Below are 13,493 nucleotides of genomic sequence, written 5' to 3' on the forward strand. Positions count from 1 at the left end.
TCTAGAATGGAAAGAGAGGAGAAAACATGAAGGATAATTCTTTTTGATAAGCAATCAAAGTGAAAATGTCCATGTGACATATGTCTATATACTGTTTATTTTTTTTTACTGGTTGTAGTCATTGCAATGCAGCCATGTTGAGGGCACTACCATCAGTGGCTTTAGTTGATCATATTGACCCCGGTATTTATTTCAGTTTGGTAGCCAGTTTTATATTAGGTTGTCAAATATGAAATTTGTAGAAAAGAAAAAAAGTTTGCTAATGTTTTATAAATACAAGGAATAGTTTTATTCATCAAAGTATGCACCCATACTGTCAACACACATTTGCCATTTCAGCAGTAGCTTGTCCAGCCTGGAACTGTAAAAGTCTGGCAATCTAGTGTCTATAAAATCTTGGAAGGCCTGTTTTATAGCATCTTCAGAATTAAATTTTTTCCTATCAAAAAGTTATCCAACTTCTGGAAGAAGTGGTAGTCAGTGGGGGCAAGATCACATGAGTATGGTGGATGATGGAGAACTTCCAACTCCAACTCCTGTAGTTTTGCCAATGTCATTTTTGTGATGTGTGGTCTGGTGTTGTCTTGCAATAAAATAGGAGTAGATCTGTTGACTAATCTAGGCTGTTTTTTGTAAGTTTATGCATCATTTGGTCCAGTTGGCTTCAGTATACTTTGGCTGTGATTGATGAGCCAAGTTTAATCAAATCATAATGGATCACACCTGTGCCAGACCACCAAATGCACACAATCAGCTTCTTTTGATGAATTTTGCTTTTTGGACTGTTTTGTTGCTTGTCTTTGTTCAACCATTGTGCTGAAAGTTTCTGGTTGTTGTATTGGATCCATTTCTCATCACGTTACAATTCTGTTCTAAAATGATTCGTTTTTGTGATGAGAAAGTAGCATAATGCAGGCTTCCAAATGCTGCTGTTTCTGATTTTCATTGAGTTCATGTGGAACCTACTTATCCAACTTTTTCACTTTACCAATTTGATCTAGGTAAGTCAATATTGCTTGCTTGCTAACACCAAACAACAACAATAATTCACAGGCACTTTGAGATGGATCTACTTGACGGTGGCTTTCAGTTCATCATTATCCACCTTTGTTTCTGGCTGACCGCATTGCTCATTTGTTAGGTCAAAGTTATGAGAACGAAATTTTGCAAACCAATTTGATACTGTCTGCTGTGTAATAACATTAGAATGAAATACTCCATTAATATTCTGAACTGTCAGTGATGCCGTATTTCCAAGAAAGAACTCATATTTCAAAACTGTACGAATTTCAAACTTATCCATCTCTAAACAAAAATAGCAAAAAATGATTTATAAATACTTTATAAAGCACAAAATGAGTGAGAATAAGGAAATAGATGTGTCACCTTTCTAACAAAAAATAAAGATTATCAAAATATAATAATGGCACACAATGAGCAGCTTGATGCACTTTTAATCAAGTGTCAGAAGACGTGACACTCACTGAGCAAAAACTTTCATCATACTAAGTTCATTGTGCAGAATATTCTCAACTCTCTCACTGGATATGCTAAGAGCATTGGCTATTTGGTTTATAGTCCGTCACCTGTCATTCATCAGTATGTGGTGAACATGATCAATGTTTTGCTCAGGGGTAGCATTTACAGGACATCCAGACATTGGGTCATCTTCAAAACTTTCCCTTGCCCTCCCCTAAATTCAGTTGCCCATTTTTGCACTGTTGATAAAGCTGGAGCATCATCCCCTAATATAGCAACCATTTAAACATGAATATCCTTGGGGTCTAAGTCCTTTTTTTCTGCAGGTACCGCAATGCCTAATCACCACAATGCTAGATGTTATCCATTTTCAAGAGAAGTCACTTTTGAAGTCTTCTTTGAACAGTCAGATGTCAGTTTACCTGGAAAGAAACAATGCAGTTATTAATAAGAAGGGCTGAAATTAATGTATGCAATATTTCATAGCTCTAGTATCACTTCTTTACTAGTCAGCACATGAACTTTTCAGCTTACTCTTACAGTGAAGACCAATTTCAAGATTTTGAATCTAAATGAGATGACAAAAGATCAAGATGATTGGCAATATTCTGTGCTCAAGAAGATCTGTCTACCTCAGCAGAAATGAAATCCTAAAATCATATAGTTTATGTTTGTGCCCCATTCTCTGCTTGTTAAACCTTGCCACACAACTCATCTTTCGAAAACCCATCCCCCTTTATCACTCTCCTAACAACAACAAAACTCAGTTGCTGTAATTACATGACTTCCTTCTTATTTCTTTATTGCCCACAAGGGGCTAAACATAGAGGGGACAAACAAGGACAGACAAAGGGATTAAGTCAATTATATCGACCCCAGTGTGAAACTGGTACTTAATTTATCGACCCCGAAAGGATGAAAGGCAAAGTCGACCTCGGCGGAATTTGAACTCAGAACGTAATGGCAGATGAAATACCGTTAAGCATTTCACCCGGCGTGTTAACAATTCTGCGAGCTCGCCACCTTAATAATAATAATAATAGTGATGCACTCCCAGGCAGTGGTTCTAATGGTTTTTCATCTTAACTGATGAGAAGTGTTATCATGTGCATGTTTTGTCTTGATATAAAAGATAGGTTACAGCAAATAGTCTGTTCAAAACCAGAGATTAGCTTGTCAGTTGCTTGACCTTAACCAGTTGAGCATGTCTCTTGGTGGTTGACTATAAATGCATCTCTGATCATGACTTCCTTCTGTGCTATCAGTTATTTCTCTCTTGGAATTTGTTCCTTTTGTTTCCTTTTCTACATTCTCAGTGTCAGTGCCATGGAAAAAAAAAGAAAGAAACAACAGCCAGGATACTCTTTACCATGGTTGGCATTATGGAAGACACCCAAAACTAGGAACCATGCAAAATCAGACGTTGGAGCTTGATGCAATCATCTGGTTTATCAGATCCTGTCAAGCATCCAATCCATGCCAACATGGAAGATAGATATTAATTAATAATAAAGATGATGATATTTTACACATGCACACACACACATGCACACACACACACACACACACACACACACACACACACACACACACACACACACACACACACACACACACATATATGAGAGAAACATAATGAAGGGATATTTGTTTTATTACAGTTCCATCAATATTCATGTTCATTTCTTTATATGTATAGCTACATGCATGTATATGTTTGTGGTTGTGTGAATCTGTGTATGTATGTGCATGAGCTGAGCTAAAGCTCTTTGATATTTAAATTTAGTTCAGTATTTCTAATTCATACTAAGTTGTGCATAAAAAAAATATATTGTTTACTTAATGATTAGATGGCTAAAGTACAAATATGCAAATTTAGCTATCCACCATGATAATAACTCAATTAACAACTACTTCGTATAGCAGCTCAACATTCTATGTGATTGACTGGGGAAGACAATTGGGTACATCTTCTCTTGGGAGTGATCAACAAATCATGAAACAATCTGTCATGAGGCTCCACCCATCACTTTTTCTGCACATTGAAAGAATAGAAAGAAGATATTAACATTCTTACAAACTTTATTATCATAGGTAAGGTTTTCTGATATGCACATACATATGTATGATTATATATTTATATATATATATATATATATATATATATATATATATATATATATATAAATGTATGTATATATATATATATATATATATATATATATATATATATATATAAATGTATATATATATATATATATAAATGTATGTATATATATATATATATATATATATATATATATATAAATGTATATATATATATATATATATATATATATATATATATATATATATATATACACGCACACACAAATATATGTATGTATGTATGTATGTGTCTGTATGTATATTTATATATATGTATGTGTGTGTATATATTTTTATATCATTATCCTTATCATCATCGTTGTTTAACGTCCGCTTTCCATGCTGGCATGAGTTGGATGGTTTGACTGAGGGCTGGCAAGCCAGAAGACTGCACCAGGCTTCAATCTGATCTAGCAAAGTTTCTACAGCTAGATGCCCTTCCTAATGCCGACCACTCCATGAGTGTAGTGGGTACTTTTTACATGCCACTGACACGAGGGCCAGTCAGCTGGCACTGACATTGACCATGCTTGAATGGTGCTTTTTATGTGCCACCAGCATGGGAGCCAGTCAGGCAGCACTGGCAACAATCACACTTGAATAGTGATTTTTATGCGCCACCGGCAAGGGTACCAATCTGGTAATACTGTCATCGGCCACGACACAACTTCACATGCCTCAACAGGTCTTCACATGTGCAGTTTATTGCACAATGATTGAAGGACACTCTTAAATGAGCTGGTTATGCTGCACTGGCATAGGCCATGGTTACAGTCTCATTTGGCTTGCTGGGTCTTCTCAAGCACAGCATATTTCCAAAGGTCTCGGTCACTTGTCATTACCTCAGTGAGGCCCAACTTCTGAAGGTCGTACTTCACCACCTCATCCCAGGTCTTCCTGGGTCTACCTCTTCCACAGGTTCCCTCTACTGCTAAGGCATGATACTTTTTCACACAGCTGTCCTCATCCATATGCAACACATGACCATACCAGCGCAGTCGTCTCTCTTGCACACCACATCTGATGCTTCTTATGTCCAACTTTTCTCTCAGGGTGCTTACACTGTCATGTATGCACTGATATTACATATCCAGCGGGGCATACTATCTTCACTTCTTGCAAGCTTACACATATCCTCAGTAGTCATGGCCCATATTTCACTGCCGTGTAGCATGGCAGTTTGCACATATGTCATACAACCTACCTTTAACTCTGAGCGAGAGGCCCTTTGTTACCAGCTGATGTAGGAGCTCTCTGAACTTTGCCCAGGCTATTCTTATTCTAGCAGCTACACTTTCAGAGCATCCATCCCTGCTACTGACCTAGTCCACCTAGGTAACAGAAGTTATCAACTACTTGTAGTTTTTCCTCCTGGAATCTGAAAGAAGTTGTTTTCAGCACATTTTCAGTGTTTATTGCCCCTGAGCATTTGCCACACACGAAAACTCTCTTCCCAGTTAGCCTTCCTTTGATATTGCTGCACCTCTTATGTGTCCATAGTTTACACCAGGTATATCTTATGGAGTTTCTACCTACACCTTTTCTACTGATTGAGCAGGGCCATCGACCTGAAAGGATTTGTGGTTTGTCTGCCTTCCTACTTATTAAGACTCTGGTTTTTGCTAGATTTACTCTAAGGCCCTTCGATTCTAGACCTTGCTTCCACACCTGAAAGTTCTCTAGTTCATATAGTGACTCAGGTATTAGAGCAAGGTCATCAGCATAGAGAGGCTCCCAGGGACATCCTGTCTTGAATTCCTCTGTTATTGCCTGGAGGAGTATAATGAATAAGAGAGGACTGATCCTTGGTGGACCCCTACTCGGAATTCTTCACTGTACTCATTGCCGATCCTCACCTTACTGACAGCATCCCTGTACGTGGTTTGTACAGCTCTCACTAACCACTCATCTATCCCTAGTTTCCACATTATAAATACATACACACATGTATGTGTGCATATATGTATATATGTGTGTGTGTGTATGTATGTTCGTGTGTGCATATATAGATGTATGCATGTGAGTGTGTGTGTGTGTGTGTGTGTGTGTATATATATATATATATATATATACACACACTCACATATATATGCATGTGTATGTATGTGTGTGTGTGTGTGTGTGTATATATATATATATATATATATATATATATATATATATATATATACACACACTCACATATATATGCATGTGTATGTATGTGTGTGTGTGTGTGTGTGTATATATATATACACACACACACACACACACATGCATACATATAGTGATTCATTATCTTCATTGTTGAAGTCTCCAATTTTTTTTTTTATGCATGCATATGTTCACTGGGTCTTCACTATGGCGCATTGCCATCATTTTCTATGCTCCAATGTACTTAGTGCTGACCATCACTGCTTCTTTGCCTTCTTTTTTCTGTACTAAGAGTACTTTCCATAGAGGAAGAGCAATTTTACACATGACAAATGTTCTTTATTTGTACCACACAGCCATAGCAGCAAATTTAATGTTTTTAATGGTCAAATTTGTTGGTTTACTTCCACTTTACTTTTTATTTTTCAATTTTTGATAAGTGTGTGCAGATGCATGTCAATGCTTAAGCAGCAAAATGTGTGTGCATGCAACTATGTACATTTGTGTATGTCAGCATATATTCGTATAAGTTTATTTTATTTAGTGAGTAGTTTTTTGATTAAGCTCAATCACTTTTTATTTATTTATTTATTTATGTGTTTCAGACAAGTGGCTGCAGTCATGCTGGTGCACCACCATGCACCACTTTGATAAACAAATGATGATATTCACATGCATTTTTCTTTGACTAGAATTGTTACATGTAAGCAAAATTAATAACTAAAGATAGTAGCTTTCTGAAACTGTTGAGAATAAATTAGAGAATAATAAATTAGTTACAAGTTGTCAAGACATGTTATTCTGATAAATTATTAATAAGCAAATGCACAGAGAATACCTCTCAGATAGTTTGGTCTAGAACATTTGATTCAAACATGTGTTTCAGCCACATTAAATTAGGAATTTAATAAAAGTGTCATAAGAATTCATCGTCCTTCCAATTTCTTTCTTACCTATATACATTTTCTTGTGTTCATCTGGAAAACAAGTAAATAAGCACCATTCTGTAATTGAGTACTGGAACAGTTTAGCAATACTAAAATGAAAAATGTTTTGTCTGAACATTGAGGTAAAGAGATTAGTGTAATATCTTAGGGTGGGAGATAAGGAGAAAGAACAAGGAAAGAAAAATTAAATGCTGTGAGTGTGTTAGAACTGACATGTTTCTAAAACAGAATCTGCTCTAGTACTTATAGACAGACAAGAGCGGACCCTGAGCGACTTAATCAATTCATCAAATAATGTTAGATGATAAGAATCCGTTATATAGCCTCTTCTTTGATATCATCATCATCATCATCATCATCATTTAACGTCTGCCTTCCATCCTGGCATGGGCTGGACAGTTTGACAGGAGCTGACCAGGCAAGAGCCTGCACCAGATTTGTGTGTCTGTTTTGGCATAGTTTTTACAGATGGATGCCCTTCCTAACACTAGCCACCCATTATCATATGTGTGACAGATGCACATCTTTCAACTCATGTATACACTTTGTAAAGCATATTTACACTTCATAAAAAATAAGCAACTGTTTAAGATAGGAAGTATTTAATCAGTTGTATTGTTTAAAGGTGGTTTTTATTGTTGCTTAACCAAGTCAACTCTGACTAAGTAACCCTAACATCAAAGTTATTACAGACATGACTATCTCAGCTTTTTCCTGTGTACAGAGAACCTAGAACCACATTATCCAGCATGTTCCTCTTTGAAGATGATAGGATGTACATAATATGAGGAAGATTTGGCTGCTGTTTCTAGCAAGATGAGTGACCATGTAGGCGTCTCTTTGTTGACTTGTAATGCTGATCATTATGGAAGATCATCAGAAATTCCATTACTCTTTTACTTGTTTCAGTCATTTGATTGCAGCCATGCTGGAGTACTGTTTTTAGTCGAGCAAATCAACCCCAGGACTTATTCTATAGGTCTCTTTTGCCAAACCACTAAGTTATGGAGATGTAAACACACCAGCATCTGTTGTCAAGTGATGTTGGGGGGACAAACACAGACATACAAACACACACACACACACACACACACACACACACACACACACACATATATATATATATATATATATATATATATATATATATATATATATATATATACGACAGGCTTCTTTCAGTTTCCGTCTACCAAATCTACTCACATGGTTTTGGTCGGACCGAGGCCATAGTAGAAGACACTTGCCCAAGTTGCCAAGCAGTGGGACTGAACCCAGAACCATGTGGTTGGTAAGCAAGCTACATACCACACAGCCACTCCTGCGTCTATTGTCTAACATTTTTAAAGAGTGTTAAGGCTTTAGCTGTGTAGTACATTCATGGATAGAGAAAGCACAGCTCTGTATATATCCTAAATATCAGCAGTGTTTGTACTTTACTGTTTACTGTTTTTGAATGTCCTTTTGCCAAATGCTTGCAAGCTCTCTAATCATAGCAGTTGTGCATACCCTAGTTGAAACTGTCAAATTTGTGTATGAATGAAAGAGAAGAGCATGGGGGTGTCAACCACATAACAGTATCAGCTTGTTTGTGTGCATATGCATGTGTATGTATGTTTGTGTGTGTGTGTGTGTGTTCAGAAGATATATTTAAATGTTAATTAGTGTAAGGAGTCCTTATGACATTACAAATCATAATCATAAATACTAGTTTGAATGCAAGAATACATAATGTTCATATTGACCTTTTATACATCCTTTACATCTTAATGAACATTTAGTAATGAATTAGGAATATGAAGATTAAGAAATAGAATGCAAGTTATTGAAGCACTCTTTTATTAGAGATTCTACTTTGATTGATTTTGATGTTAACTCTTCATCTCCTGTGTGACTGCATGGTTTCTATGTTAATAATTCTTGCCTTAATTTCTTTGTTATATATATAGAAGTTGCTTTTGTTGATACATTCAGTGTCTTAGAACCAGGTTCCTGCATAAATCATGGAACGTCAGATTCTAGATATACTCTTTTCTCTTTTATTTGTTTCAGTCATTTGACTGTGGCCATGCTGGAACACTGCTTTTAGTCGAGCAAATCGAGCAATGGAAGTTACATAAACAACAAGCAAGATATGAGCCATGCTTGTCATGTTTCATAGTATTCTTTCTAGTATAAGCACAAGGCCTGAAATTTTGAAGGACAGGGCTAGTCAATTACATTAACTCCATTGCTTGCTCAATTGGTCTTTAATTTATCAACCTTGAAATGATAACGGGCAAAGTCAACCTCAGCAGAATTTGAACTCAGAACATAAAAACAAACGAAATACAGCTAAACATTTTGCCCAATGTGCAAAGATTTCTGCCAGCTTACCACCTTGAAAAGTATTGTAATGTCATGCTTCTTAAGCGACTAACATGTAAAATAAAGTGTTAAATATAATGCACTGTGAGTTAGGCCCAGTTCTTGCATGGTGCAATAATTATTGATATTGGAGAGACTATTATAGCGACTATTTCTTATGTAACATAAAGACATTTATTTAACAAAATCTAAGCGTAGCTTAGATTTTTTGTTATGAGAGAAGAAACACTTGCTCTTAGAGAAGGAGATTAGAACTAGATCTAAAGAAGCTGTGTATCTCGGGAATGGTTTGTGAAAATTGAAAGGCCTTAGCAGTACTTATTTGAGAGAGCTACAAATATATTGCTATGATTCCATGAGATGTACAAAATATTTGTATATAATCTCAGAATGTTAGAACAGGATTGTCAGTAGAAGATTTTCAAAATGATTGATACATCATCAAGGATATTTGCTTATGTAATGTCGAGTATGACTGAAATATTTGTAACATTTAGTTGCAACATCTACTATTAAAGAAGCATTTATTAGGATGTAGCATCCCATTTATGCTAAGAATATTATGGAAGCATCTCATCAGAGTTTATCTTCAGTCATTATTTGCCCTCTACAAACTACAAGATTGAATGGGAAGCTTAGGCTTAGTTTGACATGAATGGGATTCAATACATCATATACAGAGATATAGAACATTACCAATTGTTCCACTCATGACAAACTAGGCATATACTGCCCATAAAAGCTAGAAATTTGAAGTTTCTGAACATAAATGAAAATAAAATTTGCCAAAATGTATTGAAAATATTCTTAGTGTAGTTGAGACACCCCATATCCAGAAAAGAGTTTTATCAAATAAAAACCTTTGTTTAGAATCCAGCTTAAAAATCTATTACAGTAACAGCATCTACCATACTGTAATAATACGTAGTTCATTGAGAATTCGGTAGGAAAAGCTCTTAAGCTAGTGGTTAGCTTGATATAAGTAAATTATTGTGCTTTAGCATGATTGAACAAGTGTTGAGAGAAGTGTAGAAATATACACAGGTGTATATACTAAGCAACAAAAGGCTATATAGCTGTTCAAATGAAACAAAAACAAAGCAATTTTAAATATGTTAATGAGTTAATGATTATTGGATTGTGGTTTTGTGTGTGTACATATGTGTATGTATATATATATATCATGTGTACACATGTGTATTTGCATACGTATCCTTTTATATATTGCATACATATACATTTGTATGTGTGAGAGTGTGTGTAATTGTATGTGTTTGTAGACATGTTTGAGTATGTGGATATATCAGTATGTTGCATATTTTTACAAAAATACCAAGGCAAAATGTTTTAAAGTCAAAATGAATGGTAATACTTGATCACTATTCTGTAATTATTGTAACCACCACCTAATAATTATAGTCATTATTCTTGTACTGGTTTTAGCAATACTGATGTGACATTACTGAGGTACCATTATAAATTAGTGTAAAAATATTCTGCAAGAAATTTTCCTTTAAATAAAAACATATTTATTATCACAAATTCAATTTTCAGCCATATAAATCAATTTTCTAAAGAACAGTGTTGCCTCCAGACAAGACACATAACTCTGCTTGGCTCAAATACTATTCCTATTTCTTGATTGAAAGGTCAGTCTGTAAAAGTAATTGCCTCAGCAATATAAAGAAAATGCCCAAATTTCAAAAAAATATCCCAGACCAAACTAATATGGATAAATAGATGTAAATCATTAAAAAAAAGAAGGAATCAGAAAAAAAAAACAATTATTTAAAGTTTTATGTAATCACTTTGGAAGAAAATACATACTAAAAGTAATAACCTACTATGAAATCTTAGCTATAAATTTACCCAAAAAGTACAGCTCATTCTGTTTAGAACTAAATAATCTGGCAATCAATGGAAATAGACAGACACTCTGTAGCCACACAAATAAGAAGTGCTTCTATTTTAAAGAAGTTTGTTTTGAAATTGATGACAAGAAATAAACGTTTTCTTCATTTCTCTCCTGTTATGGAATAATATATAAAAAATTAATAATTAATAGGTTTTAGAGGCAAGAACTTTAACTACAATGATCTATCATTGGAGACTTATAAACACATTTAATATTATAGTTTGTTCTTATTATAAAATGATACTGCAATTCCAGTTATGGGGGTGGGAGTGGAGCAATTAGTCCATCATTTAAAAACATTGTTGCTGTATACGAGAGCAATGATGCTTTATTATTAAAAATAGCTACACTTAAAATAATCATAACACAGATGCACATATGTGCATGCACGCACACACACACACATAAGTAATGTATATGTGGTTTTATAATAAAATATATGCAGTGTACTAAATGAGAATACACCACAAGAAGAGGTAGTCAAAATGCTAGAAATAGCAACCAAATATCTTTCAGATCATACACTCTTTTATTATCTTAATGCAGGAAGAACATATTAGATAATGCTGTCCAAGAAACCCCCTGAAATAACAATATGGTCTTTGATGCAGTACCTTAGGTAGGTGTGCTTGACCACAGCTAATACCTATAATGTATACAAAATGAGCAGAAGAATATCATTAATATTCTAAGGAAGTTGATGTAATTCAAGAATGATGATATCATGTCTCACTTAACAGCTCTCCATTCTCAAGCAAACACACACATACATACACACGCACACACACACACACACACACACACATATCTGAGCTTGTATAATTGTGTATAGAAGAACATATTAATCAATGAAATTCCAACTAAGTCTGATTTTCATGTTTTATCATTTGCAATTTTTACAATTTTACAGTTTTACAATTTTACAGTATTGAAATAAACTAGTACTTTCACACATTACACAATCATCAGGTTTATGTAGTGACAGTCATGTCCCACAATTGACAACTGTGTATTTACCTGTGACAATTGTGAAACACAACTGTCATTATATAAACTTGGTGATTGTGTAATGCATTAAAGTACTAGGTTATTTCAATATTGTAAAATTGTAAAAATTGCAAATAATAAAACAGAAAATCAGACTAAGTTAGAATTTCATTGATTAATATATATATACATATTAGCAAATGTGTGTGAGTGTGTGTCATGTCAGCAAGTTTGTTCATTTCCAGTGTTTCTTGGAAAACATGTCCAGCTATAGGAAAATATTACCTTGATAGGAAAAAGGTGAGGTTTGACAACAGGAAGAGCATACAGACATAAAAAATTAGCCTCAACAAATTCTGTCTGGTCCATGCAAGCTTGGAAGAGTGAATGTTAAATGACAAAGATAATGATGCCTGTGTACAGTCTGGTGCTACATGAAAAGCACCAGTGCTGGAGCCACGTAAAAGACACTGGTGATGGCACCATATAAAAAGTGCTAGTGGTGGTGCCATATAAAAAGCACTGGTGTTGATGCCATGTGAAAAGCACTGGTGCATGTAAAGAGCACTGGTACTGATGCCACGTAAAAGCACTGGTGGTGGTTCCACATAAAAAGCATTTAGATGCTCTGTACAGTGCTTGGCATTAGGAAGGGCATCTGGGCATAGAAACCATACCAAAACTGACAATGGAGCCTGGTGTGACCCTGACCTTACCAGCTCCCATCAAACCATCCAACCCATGCTAGCAAGGAAAACTGGTCTTATATAATGATGATGATGATGATGATGATATCTACTACATATGTGGAAAATCGGTGTGTGTTTGTTTGTGGTGTTGTTAGCTAACTCCTCTTACATCGTTTTATTGATTTTGATGAAACTTGACATGTGAGTAGAACTCATGTCTGGATATCTCGTGACATACTTAGATTGTTGAAACAATCGATAATACGGCCCCTTGAAGGGACCTTTATATCTACCCCATATAACTACACCCAAAGGAAATAACCCATAGCACCTGTACAATTTTTTTAAACAATCAGAGGAAATAACCCATTTCATTGGTTATGTTTAATTTCTTTAAATATTGATTTTTGTGTGTCCTATTTCTAATTTTTGCAGACAGTATCACTTTTATACTTTATTTGACATGTGAGTAGAACTCGTGTCTGGAAACCTTGTGACATACTTAGATTGCTGAAAAAATTCTATAATAGGGTCCTTCCAATGTATCCTATCTACTACATGTTACTAATATTTTATTTAAACAACCCAAGGGAAATAACCCATCCCATCTGCAGATTTTAGCGAAGCGATCAATATTTGATACTCACGATCAGTTGACCTAATTCTGCATTTCACTACTCACAGTTTTGAACTGCTAAACATTATTACTGCACTTTCTTAATTTGAATCTTATACATTAAAGACTTCATTCATACATTTCTATACATACATACCTTTTTGAATGCCCATTACTCTGATAATTCTGCATTTTTACGGTTATACTTTTTC

The 13,493-nt window shown here is 34.9% G+C and overlaps 1 protein-coding gene across 4 annotated transcripts in view; it reads left to right on the plus strand.

Moving 5' to 3' along the window:
• LOC106874729 (uncharacterized) overlaps window positions 1-13,493 on the plus strand; it is a 1,612,306-nt gene that overhangs the window by 1,115,869 nt on the left and 482,944 nt on the right. The gene's annotated exons all lie outside the window — the stretch shown is intronic.

The sequence above is a fragment of the Octopus bimaculoides genome, chromosome 3 (genome assembly GCF_046866305.1).
Source record: "Octopus bimaculoides isolate indiv1 chromosome 3, ASM4686630v1, whole genome shotgun sequence".
NCBI classification, from domain to species: Eukaryota; Metazoa; Mollusca; class Cephalopoda; order Octopoda; family Octopodidae; genus Octopus; species Octopus bimaculoides.